The following is a 15,365-nucleotide window of genomic DNA, read 5'->3' on the forward strand; positions in this document are numbered from 1 at the left end:
GGCTGCGTAGCCAGTGCAAATTGATTTGTTCCTTTTGGCTATAAAAATGATCTGATCTGATCCAGATTCAGCAATCTGATAGATATGATCATTATCTATGATTCTGCGTTTTTAGTTTTCTCGTATCCTCAATATTGTGGATGCAACAGATTTTCGTCCTTTGTGGGGCGGAAGGGGGTGGGGCGAAATTTTGAGATATAAGTTTTAAAGTGAGATCTAACAGGAGTGCGGATACCAAATTTGGTTACTCTAGCCTTAATAGTCTCTGAGATTTGTGAATATCCCCAGATTTTCCTCCTTTGCGGGGGCGGAAGGGGTGTGGCGAAATTTTGAAACAAACTCGTCTCGGTCCGATATATTAGGAGTGTGGATACCAAATTTGGTTGCTCTAGCTTTTATAGTCTCTGAGATCTAGGCGCTAATGTTTTACTCTAAGCAAAGCCGGCTATGCTACGTGTGTGTTAGAGAGAGTCAGGGCGAGAAAAAATGAAATTGTTTTCTTGATGCTGGCTATAATAATAATACGATCTTATTCAAATTCTGCAGTCTAAAAGATATGGTCATTCTCTACGATTCTGCGTTTTTGGTTTTCTCGTATCTTTAAAATTGTGGATGCCACAGATTTTCGTCCTTTGTGAGGCGGAAGTGGGCGGGGCGAAGTTTTGAAATATTTTTGTAGCAGTGACATATCACAGAAGTCTGGATCCAAAACATCGTTGCTCTAGCTCTTATAGTCTTTGAGCACTAGGCGCTAATAGGGACGGACAGACGGACAGACGGACGGACGGACAGACGGACAGACAGACATGGCTCAATCGACTCGGCTATTGATGCTGATCAAGAATATATATACTTTATGGGGTCGGAAACGATTCCTTCTGGACGTTACACACATCCACTTTTACCACAAATCTAATATACCCCAATACTCATTTTGAGTATCGGGTATAAAAACTATATTTTATGAGATTCTGAACAAGTACAGAAAGGACGACTGGAACATTCTATCAACAGATGCCTCAGTTACAGAAAGTACATGTGGCATAGGAATAGTAGAATGGCCTAGTGGAAATATCCACAAGTACAAAATAGACGAGGGGGAACGTTGTGAGTTGCTGCGGACACCGCAACTCTACAGTTATACCCGATACTAAGTCAGTATGGCTCTCCGGCAGACGCCGCTAATATTGAACGACACGACAAAGAGTGCGTACGAGAGAGACAGAAAATCAGTCTGAGCGTGACGTCGGGGGCTGCGTAGCCAGTGCAAATTGATTTGTTCCTTTTGGCTATAAAAATGATCTGATCTGATCCAGATTCAGCAATCTGATAGATATGATCATTATCTATGATTCTGCGTTTTTAGTTTTCTCGTATCCTCAATATTGTGGATGCAACAGATTTTCGTCCTTTGTGGGGGCGGAAGGGGGTGGGGCGAAATTTTGAGATATAAGTTTTAAAGTGAGATCTAACAGGAGTGCGGATACCAAATTTGGTTACTCTAGCCTTAATAGTCTCTGAGATTTGTGAATATCCCCAGATTTTCCTCCTTTGCGGGGGCGGAAGGGGGTGTGGCGAAATTTTGAAACAAACTCGTCTCGGTCCGATATATTAGGAGTGTGGATACCAAATTTGGTTGCTCTAGCTTTTATAGTCTCTGAGATCTAGGCGCTAATGTTTTACTCTAAGCAAAGCCGGCTATGCTACGTGTGTGTTAGAGAGAGTCAGGGCGAGAAAAAATGAAATTGTTTTCTTGATGCTGGCTATAATAATAATACGATCCTATTCAAATTCTGCAGTCTTAAAGATATGGTCATTCTCTACGATTCTGCGTTTTTGGTTTTCTCGTATCTTTAAAATTGTGGATGCCACAGATTTTCGTCCTTTGTGAGGTCGGAAGTGGGCGGGGCGAAGTTTTGAAATATTTTTGTAGCAGTGACATATCACAGAAGTCTGGATCCAAAACATCGTTGCTCTAGCTCTTATAGTCTTTGAGCACTAGGCGCTAATAGGGACGGACAGACGGACAGACGGACGGACGGACAGACGGACAGACAGACATGGCTCAATCGACTCGGCTATTGATGCTGATCAAGAATATATATACTTTATGGGGTCGGAAACGATTCCTTCTGGACGTTACACACATCCACTTTTACCACAAATCTAATATACCCCAATACTCATTTTGAGTATCGGGTATAAAAACTATATTTTATGAGATTCTGAACAAGTACAGAAAGGACGACTGGAACATTCTATCAACAGATGCCTCAGTTACAGAAAGTACATGTGGCATAGGAATAGTAGAATGGTCTAGTGGAAATATCCACAAGTACAAAATAGACGAGGGGGAACGTTGTGAGTTGCTGCGGACACCGCAACTCTACAGTTATACCCGATACTAAGTCAGTATGGCTCTCCGGCAGACGCCGCTAATATTGAACGACACGACAAAGAGTGCGTACGAGAGAGACAGAAAATCAGTCTGAGCGTGACGTCGGGGGCTGCGTAGCCAGTGCAAATTGATTTGTTCCTTTTGGCTATAAAAATGATCTGATCTGATCCAGATTCAGCAATCTGATAGATATGATCATTATCTATGATTCTGCGTTTTTAGTTTTCTCGTATCCTCAATATTGTGGATGCAACAGATTTTCGTCTTTGTGGGGGCGGAAGGGGTGGGGCGAAATTTTGAGATATAGTTTAAGTGAGATCTAACAGGAGTGCGGATACCAAATTTGGTTACTCTAGCCTTAATAGTCTCTGAGATTTGTGAATATCCCAGATTTTCCTCCTTTGCGGGGCGGAAGGGGTGTGGCGAAATTTTGAAACAAACTCGTCTCGGTCCGATATATTAGGAGTGTGGATACCAAATTTGGTTGCTCTAGCTTTTATAGTCTCTGAGATCTAGGCGCTAATGTTTTACTCTAAGCAAAGCCGGCTATGCTACGTGTGTGTTAGAGAGAGTCAGGGCGAGAAAAAATGAAATTGTTTTCTTGATGCTGGCTATAATAATAATACGATCTTATTCAAATTCTGCAGTCTAAAAGATATGGTCATTCTCTACGATTCTGCATTTTTGGTTTTCTCGTATCTTTAAAATTGTGGATGCCACAGATTTTCGTCCTTTGTGAGGGCGGAAGTGGGCGGGGCGAAGTTTTGAAATATTTTTGTAGCAGTGACATATCACAGAAGTCTGGATCCAAAACATCGTTGCTCTAGCTCTTATAGTCTTTGAGCACTAGGCGCTAATAGGGACGGACAGACGGACAGACGGACGGACGGACAGACGGACAGACAGACATGGCTCAATCGACTCGGCTATTGATGCTGATCAAGAATATATATACTTTATGGGGTCGGAAACGATTCCTTCTGGACGTTACACACATCCACTTTTACCACAAATCTAATATACCCCAATACTCATTTTGAGTATCGGGTATAAAAACTATATTTTATGAGATTCTGAACAAGTACAGAAAGGACGACTGGAACATTCTATCAACAGATGCCTCAGTTACAGAAAGTACATGTGGCATAGGAATAGTAGAATGGCCTAGTGGAAATATCCACAAGTACAAAATAGACGAGGGGGAACGTTGTGAGTTGCTGCGGAGGCCGCAACTCTACAGTTATACCCGATACTAAGTCAGTATGGCTCTCCGGCAGACGCCGCTAATATTGAACGACACGACAAAGAGTGCGTACGAGAGAGACAGAAAATCAGTCTGAGCGTGACGTCGGGGGCTGCGTAGCCAGTGCAAATTGATTTGTTCCTTTTGGCTATAAAAATGATCTGATCTGATCCAGATTCAGCAATCTGATAGATATGATCATTATCTATGATTCTGCGTTTTTAGTTTTCTCGTATCCTCAATATTGTGGATGCAACAGATTTTCGTCCTTTGTGGGGCGGAAGGGGTGGGGCGAAATTTTGAGATATAAGTTTTAAAGTGAGATCTAACAGGAGTGCGGATACCAAATTTGGTTACTCTAGCCTTAATAGTCTCTGAGATTTGTGAATATCCCAGATTTTCCTCCTTTGCGGGGGCGGAAGGGGGTGTGGCGAAATTTTGAAACAAACTCGTCTCGGTCCGATATATTAGGAGTGTGGATACCAAATTTGGTTGCTCTAGCTTTTATAGTCTCTGAGATCTAGGCGCTAATGTTTTACTCTAAGCAAAGCCGGCAATGCTACGTGTGTGTTAGAGAGAGTCAGGGCGAGAAAAAATGAAATTGTTTTCTTGATGCTGGCTATAATAATAATACGATCTTATTCAAATTCTGCAGTCTAAAAGATATGGTCATTCTCTACGATTCTGCGTTTTTGGTTTTCTCGTATCTTTAAAATTGTGGATGCCACAGATTTTCGTCCTTTGTGAGGGCGGAAGTGGGCGGGGCGAAGTTTTGAAATATTTTTGTAGCAGTGACATATCACAGAAGTCTGGATCCAAAACATCGTTGCTCTAGCTCTTATAGTCTTTGAGCACTAGGCGCTAATAGGGACGGACAGACGGACAGACGGACGGACGGACAGACGGACAGACAGACATGGCTCAATCGACTCGGCTATTGATGCTGATCAAGAATATATATACTTTATGGGGTCGGAAACGATTCCTTCTGGACGTTACACACATCCACTTTTACCACAAATCTAATATACCCCAATACTCATTTTGAGTATCGGGTATAAAAACTATATTTTATGAGATTCTGAACAAGTACAGAAAGGACGACTGGAACATTCTATCAACAGATGCCTCAGTTACAGAAAGTACATGTGGCATAGGAATAGTAGAATGGCCTAGTGGAAATATCCACAAGTACAAAATAGACGAGGGGGAACGTTGTGAGTTGCTGCGGACACCGCAACTCTACAGTTATACCCGATACTAAGTCAGTATGGCTCTCCGGCAGACGCCGCTAATATTGAACGACACGACAAAGAGTGCGTACGAGAGAGACAGAAAATCAGTCTGAGCGTGACGTCGGGGGCTGCGTAGCCAGTGCAAATTGATTTGTTCCTTTTGGCTATAAAAATGATCTGATCTGATCCAGATTCAGCAATCTGATAGATATGATCATTATCTATGATTCTGCGTTTTTAGTTTTCTCGTATCCTCAATATTGTGGATGCAACAGATTTTCGTCTTTTGTGGGGCGGAAGGGGTGGGGCGAAATTTTGAGATATAAGTTTTAAGTGAGATCTAACAGGAGTGCGGATACCAAATTTGGTTACTCTAGCCTTAATAGTCTCTGAGATTTGTGAATATCCCAGATTTTCCTCCTTTGCGGGGCGGAAGGGGGTGTGGCGAAATTTTGAAACAAACTCGTCTCGGTCCGATATATTAGGAGTGTGGATACCAAATTTGGTTGCTCTAGCTTTTATAGTCTCTGAGATCTAGGCGCTAATGTTTTACTCTAAGCAAAGCCGGCTATGCTACGTGTGTGTTAGAGAGAGTCAGGGCGAGAAAAAATGAAATTGTTTTCTTGATGCTGGCTATAATAATAATACGATCTTATTCAAATTCTGCAGTCTAAAAGATATGGTCATTCTCTACGATTCTGCGTTTTTGGTTTTCTCGTATCTTTAAAATTGTGGATGCCACAGATTTTCGTCCTTTGTGAGGGCGGAAGTGGGCGGGGCGAAGTTTTGAAATATTTTTGTAGCAGTGACATATCACAGAAGTCTGGATCCAAAACATCGTTGCTCTAGCTCTTATAGTCTTTGAGCACTAGGCGCTAATAGGGACGGACAGACGGACAGACGGACGGACGGACAGACGGACAGACAGACATGGCTCAATCGACTCGGCTATTGATGCTGATCAAGAATATATATACTTTATGGGGTCGGAAACGATTCCTTCTGGACGTTACACACATCCACTTTTACCACAAATCTAATATACCCCAATACTCATTTTGAGTATCGGGTATAAAAACTATATTTTATGAGATTCTGAACAAGTACAGAAAGGACGACTGGAACATTCTATCAACAGATGCCTCAGTTACAGAAAGTACATGTGGCATAGGAATAGTAGAATGGCCTAGTGGAAATATCCACAAGTACAAAATAGACGAGGGGCAACGTTGTGAGTTGCTGCGGACACCGCAACTCTACAGTTATACCCGATACTAAGTCAGTATGGCTCTCCGGCAGACGCCGCTAATATTAAACGACACGACAAAGAGTGCGTACGAGAGAGACAGAAAATCAGTCTGAGCGTGACGTCGGGGGCTGCGTAGCCAGTGCAAATTGATTTGTTCCTTTTGGCTATAAAAATGATCTGATCTGATCCAGATTCAGCAATCTGATAGATATGATCATTATCTATGCTTCTGCGTTTTTAGTTTTCTCGTATCCTCAATATTGTGGATGCAACAGATTTTCGTCTTTTGTAGGGGCGGAAGGGGGTGGGGCGAAATTTTGAAACAAACTCGTCTCGGTCCGATATATTAGGAGTGTGGATACCAAATTTGGTTGCTCTAGCTTTTATAGTCTCTGAGATCTAGGCGCTAATGTTTTACTCTAAGCAAAGCCGGCAATGCTACGTGTGTGTTAGAGAGAGTCAGGGCGAGAAAAAATGAAATTGTTTTCTTGATGCTGGCTATAATAATAATACGATCTTATTCAAATTCTGCAGTCTAAAAGATATGGTCATTATCTACGATTCTGCATTTTTGGTTTTCTCGTATCTTTAAAATTGTGGATGCCACAGATTTTCGTCCTTTGTAAGGGCGGAAGTGGGCGTGGCGAAGTTTTGAAATATTTTTGTAGTAGTGACATATCACAGAAGTCTGGATCCAAAACATCGTTGCTCTAGCTCTTATAGTCTTTGAGCACTAGGCGCTAATAGGGACGGACAGACGGACAGACGGACGGACGGACAGACGGACAGACAGACATGGCTCAATCGACTCGGCTATTGATGCTGATCAAGAATATATATACTTTATGGGGTCGGAAACGATTCCTTCTGGACGTTACACACATCCACTTTTACCACAAATCTAATATACCCCAATACTCATTTTGAGTATCGGGTATAAAAACTATATTTTATGAGATTCTGAACAAGTACAGAAAGGACGACTGGAACATTCTATCAACAGATGCCTCAGTTACAGAAAGTACATGTGGCATAGGAATAGTAGAATGGCCTAGTGGAAATATCCACAAGTACAAAATAGACGAGGGGAACGTTGTGAGTTGCTGCGGACACCGCAACTCTACAGTTATACCCGATACTAAGTCAGTATGGCTCTCCGGCAGACGCCGCTAATATTGAACGACACGACAAAGAGTGCGTACGAGAGAGACAGAAAATCACTCTGAGCGTGACAACGGGGGCTGCGTAGCCAGTGCAAATTGATTTGTTCCTTTTGGCTATAAAAATGATCTGATCTGATCCAGATTTAGCAATCTGATAGATATGATCATTATCTATGATTCTGCGTTTTTGGTTTTTTTCGTATCCTCAATATTGTGGATGCAACAGATTTTCGTCCTTTGTGGGGCGGAAGGGGGTGGGGCGAAATTTTGAGATATAAGTTTTAAAGTGAGATCTAACAGGAGTGCGGATACCAAATTTGGTTACTCTAGCCTTAATAGTCTCTGAGATTTGTGAATATCCCCAGATTTTCCTCCTTTGCGGGGGCGGAAGGGGGTGTGGCGAAATTTTGAAACAAACTCGTCTCGGTCCGATATATTAGGAGTGTGGATACCAAATTTGGTTGCTCTAGCTTTTATAGTCTCTGAGATCTAGGCGCTAATGTTTTACTCTAAGCAAAGATGGCAATGCTACGTGTGTGTTAGAGAGAGTCAGGGCGAGAAAAAATGAAATTGTTTTCTTGATGCTGGCTATAATAATAATACGATCTTATTCAAATTCTGCAGTCCAAAAGATATGGTCATTCTCTACGATTCTGCATTTTTGGTTTTCTCGTATCTTTAAAATTGTAGATGCCACAGATTTTCGTCCTTTGTGAGGGCGGAAGTGGGCGGGGCGAAGTTTTGAAATATTTTTGGTGCAGTGACATATCACAGAAGTCTGGATCCAAAACATCGTTGCTCTAGCTCTTATAGTCTTTGAGCACTAGGCGCTAATAGGGACGGACAGACGGACAGACGGACGGACGGACAGACGGACAGACAGACATGGCTCAATCGACTCGGCTATTGATGCTGATCAAGAATATATATACTTTATGGGGTCGGAAACGATTCCTTCTGGACGTTACACACATCCACTTTTACCACAAATCTAATATACCCCAATACTCATTTTGAGTATCGGGTATAAAAACTATATTTTATGAGATTCTGAACAAGTACAGAAAGGACGACTGGAACATTCTATCAACAGATGCCTCAGTTACAGAAAGTACATGTGGCATAGGAATAGTAGAATGGTCTAGTGGAAATATCCACAAGTACAAAATAGACGAGGGGGAACGTTGTGAGTTGCTGCGGACACCGCAACTCTACAGTTATACCCGATACTAAGTCAGTATGGCTCTCCGGCAGACGCCGCTAATATTGAACGACACGACAAAGAGTGCGTACGAGAGAGACAGAAAATCAGTCTGAGCGTGACGTCGGGGGCTGCGTAGCCAGTGCAAATTGATTTGTTCCTTTTGGCTATAAAAATGATCTGATCTGATCCAGATTCAGCAATCTGATAGATATGATCATTATCTATGCTTCTGCGTTTTTAGTTTTCTCGTATCCTCAATATTGTGGATGCAACAGATTTTCGTTTTTTGTGGGGGCGGAAAGGGGTGGGGCGAAATTTTGAGATATACGTCTTACAGTGAGATCTAACAGGAGTGCGGATACCAAATTTGGTTACTCTAGCCTTAATAGTCTCTGAGATTTGTGAATATCCCCAGATTTTCCTCCTTTGCGGGGGCGGAAGGGGGTGTGGAGAAATTTTGAAACAAACTCGTCTCGGTCCGATATATTAGGAGTGTGGATACCAAATTTGGTTGCTTAAGCTTTTATAGTCTCTGAGATCTAGGCGCTAATGTTTTACTCTAAGCAAAGCCGGCTATGCTACGTGTGTGTTAGAGAGAGTCAGGGCGAGAAAAAATGAAATTGTTTTCTTGATGCTGTCTATAATAATAATACGATCTTATTCAAATTCTGCAGTCTAAAAGATATGGTCATTCTCTACGATTCTGCGTTTTTGGTTGTCCCGTATCTTTAAAATTGTGGATGCCACAGATTTTCGTCCTTTGTGAGGGCGGAAGTGGGCGGGGCGAAGTTTTAAAATATTTTTGTAGCAGTGACATATCACAGAAGTCTGGATCCAAAACATCGTTGCTCTAGCTCTTATAGTCTTTGAGCACTAGGCGCTAATAGGGACGGACAGACGGACAGACGGACGGACGGACAGACGGACAGACAGACATGGCTCAATCGACTCGGCTATTGATGCTGATCAAGAATATATATACTTTATGGGGTCGGAAACGATTCCTTCTGGACGTTACACACATCCACTTTTACCACAAATCTAATATACCCCAATACTCATTTTGAGTATCGGGTATAAAAACTATATTTTATGAGATTCTGAACAAGTACAGAAAGGACGACTGGAACATTCTATCAACAGATGCCTCAGTTACAGAAAGTACATGTGGCATAGGAATAGTAGAATGGTCTAGTGGAAATATCCACAAGTACAAAATAGACGAGGGGGAACGTTGTGAGTTGCTGCGGACACCGCAACTCTACAGTTATACCCGATACTAAGTCAGTATGGCTCTCCGGCAGACGCCGCTAATATTGAACGACACGACAAAGAGTGCGTACGAGAGAGACAGAAAATCACTCTGAGCGTGACAACGGGGGCTGCGTAGCCAGTGCAAATTGATTTGTTCCTTTTGGCTATAAAAATGATCTGATCTGATCCAGATTCAGCAATCTGATAGATATGATCATTATCTATGATTCTGCGTTTTTGGTTTTTTTCGTATCCTCAATATTGTGGATGCAACAGATTTTCGTCCTTTGTGGGGCGGAAGGGGGTGGGGCGAAATTTTGAGATATAAGTTTTAAAGTGAGATCTAACAGGAGTGCGGATACCAAATTTGGTTACTCTAGCCTTAATAGTCTCTGAGATTTGTGAATATCCCCAGATTTTCCTCCTTTGCGGGGGCGGAAGGGGGTGTGGCGAAATTTTGAAACAAACTCGTCTCGGTCCGATATATTAGGAGTGTGGATACCAAATTTGGTTGCTCTAGCTTTTATAGTCTCTGAGATCTAGGCGCTAATGTTTTACTCTAAGCAAAGATGGCAATGCTACGTGTGTGTTAGAGAGAGTCAGGGCGAGAAAAAATGAAATTGTTTTCTTGATGCTGGCTATAATAATAATACGATCTTATTCAAATTCTGCAGTCCAAAAGATATGGTCATTCTCTACGATTCTGCATTTTTGGTTTTCTCGTATCTTTAAAATTGTAGATGCCACAGATTTTCGTCCTTTGTGAGGGCGGAAGTGGGCGGGGCGAAGTTTTGAAATATTTTTGGTGCAGTGACATATCACAGAAGTCTGGATCCAAAACATCGTTGCTCTAGCTCTTATAGTCTTTGAGCACTAGGCGCTAATAGGGACGGACAGACGGACAGACGGACGGACGGACAGACGGACAGACAGACATGGCTCAATCGACTCGGCTATTGATGCTGATCAAGAATATATATACTTTATGGGGTCGGAAACGATTCCTTCTGGACGTTACACACATCCACTTTTACCACAAATCTAATATACCCCAATACTCATTTTGAGTATCGGGTATAAAAACTATATTTTATGAGATTCTGAACAAGTACAGAAAGGACGACTGGAACATTCTATCAACAGATGCCTCAGTTACAGAAAGTACATGTGGCATAGGAATAGTAGAATGGTCTAGTGGAAATATCCACAAGTACAAAATAGACGAGGGGGAACGTTGTGAGTTGCTGCGGACACCGCAACTCTACAGTTATACCCGATACTAAGTCAGTATGGCTCTCCGGCAGACGCCGCTAATATTGAACGACACGACAAAGAGTGCGTACGAGAGAGACAGAAAATCAGTCTGAGCGTGACGTCGGGGGCTGCGTAGCCAGTGCAAATTGATTTGTTCCTTTTGGCTATAAAAATGATCTGATCTGATCCAGATTCAGCAATCTGATAGATATGATCATTATCTATGCTTCTGCGTTTTTAGTTTTCTCGTATCCTCAATATTGTGGATGCAACAGATTTTCGTTTTTTGTGGGGGCGGAAAGGGGTGGGGCGAAATTTTGAGATATACGTCTTACAGTGAGATCTAACAGGAGTGCGGATACCAAATTTGGTTACTCTAGCCTTAATAGTCTCTGAGATTTGTGAATATCCCCAGATTTTCATCCTTTGCGGGGGCGGAAGGGGGTGTGGAGAAATTTTGAAACAAACTCGTCTCGGTCCGATATATTAGGAGTGTGGATACCAAATTTGGTTGCTTAAGCTTTTATAGTCTCTGAGATCTAGGCGCTAATGTTTTACTCTAAGCAAAGCCGGCTATGCTACGTGTGTGTTAGAGAGAGTCAGGGCGAGAAAAAATGAAATTGTTTTCTTGATGCTGGCTATAATAATAATACGATCTTATTCAAATTCTGCAGTCTAAAAGATATGGTCATTCTCTACGATTCTGCGTTTTTGGTTTTCTCGTATCTTTAAAATTGTGGATGCCACAGATTTTCGTCCTTTGTGAGGGCGGAAGTGGGCGGGGCGAAGTTTTAAAATATTTTTGTAGCAGTGACATATCACAGAAGTCTGGATCCAAAACATCGTTGCTCTAGCTCTTATAGTCTTTGAGCACTAGGCGCTAATAGGGACGGACAGACGGACAGACGGACGGACGGACAGACGGACAGACAGACATGGCTCAATCGACTCGGCTATTGATGCTGATCAAGAATATATATACTTTATGGGGTCGGAAACGATTCCTTCTGGACGTTACACACATCCACTTTTACCACAAATCTAATATACCCCAATACTCATTTTGAGTATCGGGTATAAAAACTATATTTTATGAGATTCTGAACAAGTACAGAAAGGACGACTGGAACATTCTATCAACAGATGCCTCAGTTACAGAAAGTACATGTGGCATAGGAATAGTAGAATGGCCTAGTGGAAATATCCACAAGTACAAAATAGACGAGGGGGAACGTTGTGAGTTGCTGCGGACACCGCAACTCTACAGTTATACCCGATACTAAGTCAGTATGGCTCTTCTCCGGCAGACGCCGCTAATATTAAACGACACGACAAAGAGTGCGTGCGAGAGAGACAGAAAATCAGTCTGAGCGTGACGTCGGGCGCTGCGTAGCCACTGCAAATTGATTTGTTCCTTTTGGCTATAAAAATGATCTGATCTGATCCAGATTCAGCAATCTGATAGATATGGTCATTATCTATGATTCTGCGTTTTTAGTTTTCTCGTATCCTCAATATTGTGGATGCAACAGATTTTCGTTTCTTGTGGTGGCGAAAGGGGGTGGGGCGAAATTTTGAGATATAAGTTTTAAAGTGAGATCTAACAGGAGTGCGGATACCAAATTTGGTTACTCTAGCGTTAATAGTCTCTGAGATTTGTGAATATTCCCAGATTTTCGTCCATTGCGGGGGCGGAAGGGGGTGTGGCAAAATTTTGAAACAAACTTGTCTCGGTCCGATATATTAGGAGTATGGATACCAAATTTGGTTGCTCTACCTTTTATAGTCTCTGAGATCTAGGCGCTAATGTTTTACTCTAAGCAAAGCCGGCTATACTACGTGTGTGTTAGAGAGAGACAGGGCGAGAAAAAATGAAATTGTTTTCTTGATGCTGGGTCTAATAATAATACGATCCAATTCAGATTCTGTAGTCTAAAAGATATAGTCATTCTCTACGATTCTGCGTTTTTGGTTTTCTCATATCTTTAAAATTGCGGATGCCACAGATTTTCGTCCTTTGTGGGGGCGGAAGTGGGCGAGGCGAAGGTTTGAAATATTTTTGTAGCAGTGACATATCACAGAAGTCTGGATCCAAAACATCGTTGCTCTAGCTCTTATAGTCTTTGAGCACTAGGCGCTAATAGGGACGGACAGACGGACAGACGGACGGACGGACGGACGGACAGACGGACAGACGGACAGACAGACATGGCTCAATCGACTCGGCTATTGATGCTGATCAAGAATATATATACTTTATGGGGTCGGAAACGATTCCTTCTGGACGTTACACACATCCACTTTTACCACAAATCTAATATACCCCAATACTCATTTTGAGTATCGGGTATAAAAATGAACAAACAGAGAGAAACGAACCTTTTTAAAACATCTAAATAAAAATGAAATTTTTACAACATAACATTCAATCTATTAAAGCCAATAAAAACGACCTAGTATTCTACTTTTTATTTATTAAATTAACAAATTATCTGTTAATAATGGTAATTAGTTACTAAAGGCAGAAAAAGATAAGTTAAAAGTTAGCTAAATTTAAATGATTATAAATATTGCATGCAATTAGTTTAAGAGACAGTTCAGGGGATAGGGTTAGACAGAGGGAGTTATAATTATGGCATAAAACCCTAAAAGGTTCATGATCAGCATAATTAGACCTACATATGGGTAGACGGATAGGCCTAAAAGTACGGGTAGGTCTGGATGGAACGGCCAAGTCAATCTGACCCAAGAGAGTTTGGGAGTCAACAGTCCCAAGAAGGAGCTTGTGCACGAACATTACGCCATTGCATATTCTGCGATGGTGCAACGACGGCAGGTCAATAAGATTTAGCCTAGGCCGGTAGGGTGGCAAGATTCTACCCGAGTCCCAGTTAAAGTTCCGAAGGGCAAAAATTAAAAATTGCTTTTGCACGGATTCAATAACAGCCTGCTGCTCTTTATACTGCGGGCTCCACACACAAGAACAATACTCCAATATAGGACGTACTAACGAGATGTACAGTTGTTTCGTAACGTACGGGTCGTCAAACTCCTTGGACCAACGCTTGATGAACGCTAAAACACCCTTAGCTTTATTTACAGTTGCAGCTATATGGGTGTTGAAACACATCTTATGATCAAAAAGGACTCCGAGGTCATTTGAACTCGAAATTCGCTCAAGGACATGATTTCCTAGAACATATGAGACAAAATGAGGAGCGCGACGGTAAAATGTCATAAGTTTGCATTTGGAAAGGTTCAGAAAAAGAAGATTAGTTGAACACCACAATAGTAGTTCACTTAGATCAAGTTGAAGGCGTGTGTGCAAATACCAATCAGAGTAAGAAAGACAGATTTTGACATCATCAGCATACATTAGTGTAGTAGAGTATGTTATAACTTGAGGAAGGTCGTTCACAAATAAAATAAACAGAAGCGGGCCCAGATGACTTCCCTGTGGCACACCTGAAGTAACATTAACAGTATTTGACAACACGTTAGAAAACAAAACACGTTGAGTACGGTTAGAGAGATAGGACAAAATCCAATCTAGAAGATTCGTTGGGAACCCTAATAAGGAGAGCTTTTGAATAAGCAGAGCATGGTTCACAGAATCGAATGCCTTGCTGAAGTCCGTAAAAACTACATCCGTCTGCAAACCAATTTGAAAACCACGGTGGATTAGGTTAGAAAACTCAAGAAGGTTAGTCGATGTTGAACGATGTCTGAAAAAACCGTGTTGCGACGGAGATATCAAGCTGCAACAAAGATGTTGCAGTTGCCGGGTGACCAGGAACTCAAGAAGCTTCGGGATGGCGGAAAGCTTTGCGATACCACGATAGTTTTCAATGTTTGATCTTGAACCTTTTTTGTGAAGCGGAATGATGTAGGACTCATTCCAAATTACTGGGAGACAAGACTGTTCCAAGGAGAGGTTGAAGAGAAAGGTCAAGGGCTTGCAAAGGGACTGGGCACAGTGTTTTAAGATGCAACTTGGTACCTTATCTGGACCCGCAGAAAACGATATGTCCATAGATGACAAACCTTCAAGAACAACGCTTTCCTCGAAAAAGGGCAGAAAAATACTGTTAGCTTGAGGTAGCTGGTACGGATACGGAGTGGATGCGTTGTAAATATGAGACGAGTACGTTGTTTGGAAAAAGTTAGCGAACAAATTTGCAATACCAACAGCAGAAGCTTCTGTTTTGTTCTGGTAATGAAGGGACGGAGGAAAAACGTTTGACTTGCGCTTAGAATTAACGAACGAATAGAATTTTTTAGGATCACTACGAAAATTACTACTACATTGTGAAAGGTAATGATTATAACACTGACTATTGACGGCAAGGAACAGAGAGCGAGCGG

The sequence above is a fragment of the Drosophila miranda genome, assembly GCF_003369915.1.
Source record: "Drosophila miranda strain MSH22 chromosome Y unlocalized genomic scaffold, D.miranda_PacBio2.1 Contig_Y1_pilon, whole genome shotgun sequence".
Lineage (NCBI taxonomy): Eukaryota > Metazoa > Arthropoda > Insecta > Diptera > Drosophilidae > Drosophila > Drosophila miranda.